The sequence below is a fragment of the Limulus polyphemus genome, unplaced genomic scaffold, assembly GCF_000517525.1.
Source record: "Limulus polyphemus unplaced genomic scaffold, Limulus_polyphemus-2.1.2 Scaffold3199, whole genome shotgun sequence".
Lineage (NCBI taxonomy): Eukaryota > Metazoa > Arthropoda > Merostomata > Xiphosura > Limulidae > Limulus > Limulus polyphemus.
The window spans coordinates 17,960-25,313 of NW_013668809.1; the positions used below are offsets into that span (position 1 = coordinate 17,960).

A 7,354-nucleotide genomic window follows, 5' to 3' on the forward strand; every position below is an offset into this window, starting at 1 on the left:
GAGTTAACACTATAACTGATTAAGATAATCGAATTAATTCTTTATCTTACCTGATCTCAGTCTTGCCGATTGTTATATAGGATTTGGTATATCTTTTTTGGTTATGATTCAACTCCTCGTCTCTCATTTTTATGATATAGGATTTAACTTCTCTTATTACGCATCTTTATATTACCTAATTAAAACACGGAATGAATAATTTACTTACCTAAATGTAAAATGGGATTTCATGATTCATGTTATTTGATTATACTAAAAATGTCTAAGAGTAATTTTTCAAGCAAGTAAAAACAGCTGGACACTGTAGGTATCATTTACAAAGTTTGTCTTATTGTTTGGAGTTTAAATTTCTAAGTTTAAGTTAAAACCAACTCAATTATTGTGGGTTAACAAAGTAGTACACAAATGTATTCGTTGGTTCACAGTCTTTGTGTTGGTTGGTTCACAGTCTTTGTGTTTGTTGGTTCACAGTATTTTTGTTGATTGGTTCACAGTCTTTGTGTTGGTTGTTTCACAGTCTTTGTGTTGGCTGGTTCACAGTCTTTGTGTTAGTTGGTTCACACTCTTTGTGTTGGTTGGTTCACAGTCTTTGTGTTGGTTGGTTCACAGTCTTTGTGTTAGTTGGTTCACAGTCTTTGTGTTGGTTAATGTAACTGATTATGATATTGGAGTTCACACTGTAACTTAACAACTTAACTTACAATGATATTGGAGTTAACACTATAACTGATTATGATATTGGAGTTCACACTGTAACTTAACAACTTAACTTACAATGATATTGGGGTTAAAACTATAACTGATTATGATATTGGAGTTCACACTGTAACTTAACAACTTAACTTACAATGATATTGGAGTTAACACTATAACTGATTAAGATATTGGAGTTCACACTGTAACTTAACAACTTAACTTACAATGATAGTCCCCTAAATAAATAAATAAAAACTATTTCATGTATACCACTGCTGAATTAACTCCCCTAAATAAATAAATAAAAACCAGTTCATGTATACCACTGCTGGAAAAAATCCCCCTTAAATAAATAAATAAAAACCATTTCATGTATATCACTGCTGGATTAACTCCCCTAAATAAATAAATACAAACTATCTCATGTATACCACTGCTGGATTAACTCCCCTCAATAAATAAATAAAAACTATTTCATGTATACCACTGCTGGATTAACTCCCCTAAATAAATAAATAAAAACGGGATAATATTTCTCCGTAATTGACGTCATGCATATCAGAGTTATTTTTTAATTTACGTTTTACGAGGAGATCGTGGAATAGGTTAGAACTGAACGTGTTTTTAAACTTTATGGTACTTCTTTATTTAGCGTGAAGCTACTCGCAGTAAATTGGCCATTTGGTTTTGTAATAAGTTACAACTTTAACATTACTTTAGTTTAAAGTGCCGGAAAGGTTAGAAATATTATTAGAATATTATAAGATAAAGGAAACATGAACGTTATATAAGTACTTTTTGAAATATTAAGTTTTACGTGAATTGTTAGTGAAATACGTTAGCTTGTATAAACCGATTCACGTTAGGTTACCAGTTACAATTATTCCGAAAAGCTCTAAGGAAGTTTGAGATGGGCTTCAAAACCTCTTCTTGACTGTGGAAGGTGCCAGAAACTTCATTACGATTTCAGTTTTCAGTGAAGTATTTTCCCTGTGGTAAGAGAATTAAAAGCAGCGACCTCAAACAAGGGTTATTTTATCAAAAGGATACTGTATCACGTTTTTTTTTTTTTCACTGCTTTTCATGTATTCTGTTCTTTTTTTTATTAAATGCCGATTCACTTTCATCACCAAATTAGAAAAATCATAAAAACAGTGAAAAAACTAAGAAAAATATTTAATAGAAAGTCGTTTACAACCCTAGTCTACCAAAAAGTTGTTCACTTTAGAGTACATCTCAGGTGGCGCCACCTTTCGTCGGGTAGAAGATTTACCTCTTTGACTCACCAGACGTATTATATTGAGCAGTTGAAAGAGACTTTGAAGCAGTTATACTAGCGCACTGTCTGAGAGAAAGACAGGCCCTATGCTACTGGCCACGAATCGATGGAACGCTATGCTGCTGTGTCTAACGTGTGGCGCCGCCGGTCTGCGGGCATCTGTGACAGCCAGCGAACTTTTAGCAGTTCGCGGTTAAGTTAAGCCGTGTTGTACGAAAACTCGCGAAAGCCTGTGTAAGATCTCACTGAATTAACTGACACGCACTGGAACTGTAAAGTAGTACTCATACGCGGCGGTTTTCGAACAAGAACAGTTTTAAACTTGCCGAGTAACGAGAAGAGCAGTGGCACCGACGGAAATGTGGCGATTTTTCTACCGATAAAACTGACCACAAGTCCAGCGGTAACAGCTCACTTCCAATATCTATCTCACTGATAAGACAAGTCGAGGTCTCTTTTCTCATCCCAGGTGACAGGTCGGTACCCAGCATAAATATTATTGTAACACAAATACAAATATAATGTTGTTATTGGTTATTTACTGTGATTATCAGTTTATTTTGTAGGTATGTTTTCAAGCTAGAACTAATAAATATATGTAATCTTAAAACCAATTACGAAAAACATCGAGAGTTGTACATAACTAACGTTTTAAGGTAATATAATCAAAGATCAATATATTTTTGTTTACTTTCTAAGATCTCCCCCCACCCCAGTGGCACAGCGGTATGTCTGCGGACTTACAACGCTAGAAACCGGGTTTCGATACCCATTGTGTGGCAGAACACAGATAGCCCATTGTGTAGCTTTGTGCTTAACTTCAAACAAACGAAAATCAATGTTTGTGTTGTATTGACATTATCCGAGTGATTTCGGATAGCAAACCAACAATATCTAATGTTTACAAGTTCAATAAAGAGAGGAATCCGTTTTCATGTTGCAATGTTTACTGACAAGTTGTCGTGCTGGTTTCTCAGTACCATCTGATCCAGTATGGTTACATGCTGATGTAACAGTGGAGGAGAGGGGTCCCCTCCCTCAAACTTTTCAATCTGTTTCAGTAAAAATGCATCAGAAAAAAAAAACTACTCTCGCGAAAAGCAAAAGAATGCGTGATATTTAATCCAGAACCTAATAAATTCAAAAGCCCTAAGGCGAGACCTGAACCCTGGATCTTTTCGCTCGGTCAAATAAATATCGGGCTCCCCTCTTTTAATTTACCTCCTACACCCCTGTCTAAGAAATGAACATTTGTTCTTATACATTAGTCGTAAGTTGTGTTCAATAACAGTTTCGATACCTGCTCTTGTAAGAAATCGCATCAAATTTTCAATTAGTTCTGATATTTTAAATGTTTCTTCGTGGTTTTAAATGTACAGGATCCTTCATAAAAGCTGTTATTTGAGCGTTCTCAAATGTAATAACATTACAGAAATTTTACAAATATTGCTGCTCTGTATATATAGATATATATGGAAGGCATTGCCATACCTTTAAGAAAATGGAAAGGATACGAAGTTAACCTCGTTGATCGAATGGTTAAAGCACCTATAAAATTCTGTAGAGGGTAGTAGCCAAAGAAAACCGAACTTATTACGTCTCTTGAGGCCTAGAGATAGTGTCTAGTTTTGCCGTTAAAATCGGGTTTTATGTAGACAAAATGATACCACCACTATACCAAATAGCGTGGAGATAAACAAGAACCCTACAGCGGATGAGTTACAAGACACTATATACTACCAACTGCACGCGAAACTCGAGTTAAAAGAAACTCGGTGGTTTTTCCTTCTTTTTGTCCTTGTCTTTCCCTATATATCCATTACCCACTGACTTTCTTTAGTACATCTACGTCCTTTCTTCTCTATATATATATGTGTCACCGTTTATCCTTCTTTCTTATACCTTAGTCATCACTTTCCTATCTATTACGGTTTATCATTCATTCTATTTATACCTTAGTCATCACTTTCCTATCTATTACGGTTTATCCTTCTTTCTTATACCATATTCATCACTTTCCTATCTATTACGGTTTATCATTCATTCTATTTATACCTTAGTCATCACTTTCCTATCTATTACGGTTTATCATTCATTATATTTATGCCTTATTCATGACTTTCCTATCTATTACGGTTTATCATTCATTCTATTTATACCTTAGTCATCACTTTCCTATCTATTACGGTTTATCATTCATTCTATTTATACCTTAGTCATCACTTTCCTATCTATTACGGTTTACCATTCATTATATTTATGCCTTAGTCATCACTTTCCTATCTATTACAGTTTATCATTTCTTAGATTTATCCTTTAGTGTCACAGATAAAGTTTAAACACAAACACATGTTTTTATTTTTACAATTTCTCTAGAGGATGTATGTAAGCCTACTTGAAGCCAGATATATTTTATCATAAGTACAGTAGTACTTATAGTAGGGAATAGGGCGGATACAGAATACATGTAATACAAACTATTCACTGATATACACCTTTAATAACCATATAATATATCTTCAAAAGCATTTGATAGACACTTTTAGTAATAGAACCGCTTGAGAAAGTCAGTAGAGCAGATACATAAAATCACAAATCTCGCTGCAACAACATAGGGACTACGTGCTAGTGCTAGCGTTTTTCGATACCAAACATCACCGAAAATAAGAGCTATTTGACCATCATCGGGACGCCATTTTAAAATACATATAAACACAAATTAATGAATGGCACATAAGATCTTGCTACCTTGTATATAAAAAGTGCATGAACAAGTGAAAAAAAAATATTTAAAAAATTGAGAGTGTAGGAATGAGTGCACCAAAAAGTGAGGGATGGACGTGGTGTAATGAAACTTCACAAGGGGGCATGTCCTACATTCGGTTCATGCCTACTTCGTTTTTCTGTGTTCGTGGTATTATACAACCTATAGGTACATACAAAAGTGTATAGACAATAACCACTCCATGACGTCGATACACAGAAATCTCTTAGGATTTTTTTATCTCTGTATTTTAATCCTCCTATATAGCTAATGTACGAAAACCTGTTGCCTTCTCCTGCAATTGCAAAAGGAGGGACAAGTTGTAAAGAAGAAGAAAACAAACACACAAGTTATGGGTCCACACTTATATCAAGTTCTTCTGGTGTCGTATAAACAGACTTTACAGTACATGTATTGTACGATAAGCATAAGTAAATTTGATATGTTTTCTCCACCTGGCTGATTGTGTACGGGATAGAAAGAATAAACAAAGTAGGTATGGACCGGATGCTGGACCCGTCCCCTTGTGATGTTGTACAGAGGAAGTTTTATTACACCATACCCCTTCCTACCTTGTTTCCTCACTTTCTGGTGCACTAATTCCTACACTCATTTTTTAAAGTATTTTTTTCACGTCTGTATAGGAAAACGTCAGTAAACACAACCCAAATTTTAAGACAAGTTTACAATTAAATAATAAAAGTTAGCTACTCATATTATCTGATGTCACATTTTAATGTGATTACATTCAATAAGAACTCCTCGGAACATAAACCACACGGAAGGACATTAAGTGTTATAATATCATCATCCGAATATATAGCCGATGTCATGGGCAAATTCCAGTTCAAGGTCTTGACATATATTCTGGGATAACAACTTTCAGTTTGTGAATATAATCATAACTGAATGATTAACAATTTAGAATACATATCATCACTGCAGGTCATCCAATTATAGCATGAAACTTAACAACTTAACATATTATGATATTGGAGTTAACACTTTAGCTTAAAAACAACTCAACTTATTATGATATTCAAGTTAACACATTACCTTAATAACTTAACTTACAATGATATTGGAGTTAACAATATAACTGATTATGATATTGGAATTAACACTGTAACTTAACAACTTAACTTACAATGATATTGGAGTTAACACTGCTGGATTAACTCCTCTAAATAAATAAATAAAAATGGAATAATGTACTATTTCATGTATGCTACTGCTGGATTAACTCCTCTAAATAAATAAATAAAAATGGAATAATGTACTATCTCATGTATACCACTGCTGGATTAATTTCTAAATAAATAAATAAAAATGGAATAATGTACTATTTCATGTATACCACTGCTGGATTAACTCCTCTAAATAAATAAATAAAAATGGAATAATGTACTATTTCATGTATGCTGATGTAATAGCTTTAGTTGTGGCAATGTTAGACGACAAAGAATTAGACACGAGTGATTTTTCATGAAACAAAAAGTAAAAACATAAACCAATACCTGACGCTAAGGTATACGTGAAAAACATAAGAGCATTGTAATTACACAGTATCTTAGTATCCATTATCATTAATTTTCAAAGAAACCAAAAACGTCATTCGACCCTCTGCCAGTCTGCAGGTCTTTTATATCAAATCAATTATCATCAGATGACAAAAAATATCTAAAATAAGGATAGTTTGTCCGAGCATTAAGAAATGACTTTTAGTGTGTGAAGCTGGCTAGTTTCATGAGCCTTAACTTCTGTAACTTAGTCAGTAAAGTAAGTCAATCAATCTGGTTTTAATTATTTACAACACTTGCACCCAAATTCGATTATCTTCCAGTGTCGCTGAAATATGATGTGGTTAAAATATAGGAAAAAAAAAACTTTTGTGTCTAAAGTTAGACGTTTAACAGATAAATACATATATGACATCAACAGTGATTTTAGAGATAATTGAAAACAAATAACTTTGTATTTCTAATCAGCACTAATTACTAACACTTCAGTGTTGCAACATCAGTACTGCTGACTGCGCTAATCTAAATAAAAATGGAGCAATGGGAACATCCTGTTGTGTTCAGTACTGTTAACCGAAGTAACTTAAAAACGAAACTAAGTAACGGATTAATTTTTTAAGTTCGGCATTGTTAACCCAACTAAATTCAATAAAAATTAGATAATGGATTGGGACTTGAAGTTCAACAGTGTACCATTTCGTGTATACCACTGCTGGATTAACTCCCCTAAATAAATAAATAAAAACTATTTCATGTATACCACTGCTGGATTAACTCCCCTAAATAAATAAATAAAAACTATTTCATGTATACCACTGCTGGATTAACTCCAATAATGTTAAGAAGACAGTTAAACTTACTTTGACTGTGTTTAATGTAATTTTAACAGTCAGTTAGAATAATATATAATGTTCGTAATAATGTTAAGAAGACAGTTAAACTTACTTTGACTGTGTTTAATGTAATTTTAACAGTCAATTAGAATAATATATAATGTTCGTAATAATGTTAAGAAGACAGTTAAACTTACTTTGACTGTGTTTAATGTAATTTTAACAGTCAATTAGAATAATATATAATGTTCGTAATAATGTT

General features: G+C 33.2%; 1 protein-coding gene across 4 annotated transcripts in view; it reads left to right on the top strand.

Moving 5' to 3' along the window:
- Positions 1-2,053: 2,053 nt before the first annotated feature.
- Positions 2,054-7,354, top strand: part of LOC106468876 — a 51,231-nt gene continuing 45,930 nt past the window's right edge. For all 4 annotated transcript variants that reach the window (XM_013929323.2, XM_022397235.1, XM_022397237.1 and 1 more), the window contains exon 1: positions 2,054-2,451. The gene's annotated coding sequence lies outside the window, so the exon portion shown is untranslated. The remainder of the gene's footprint in view (positions 2,452-7,354) is intronic.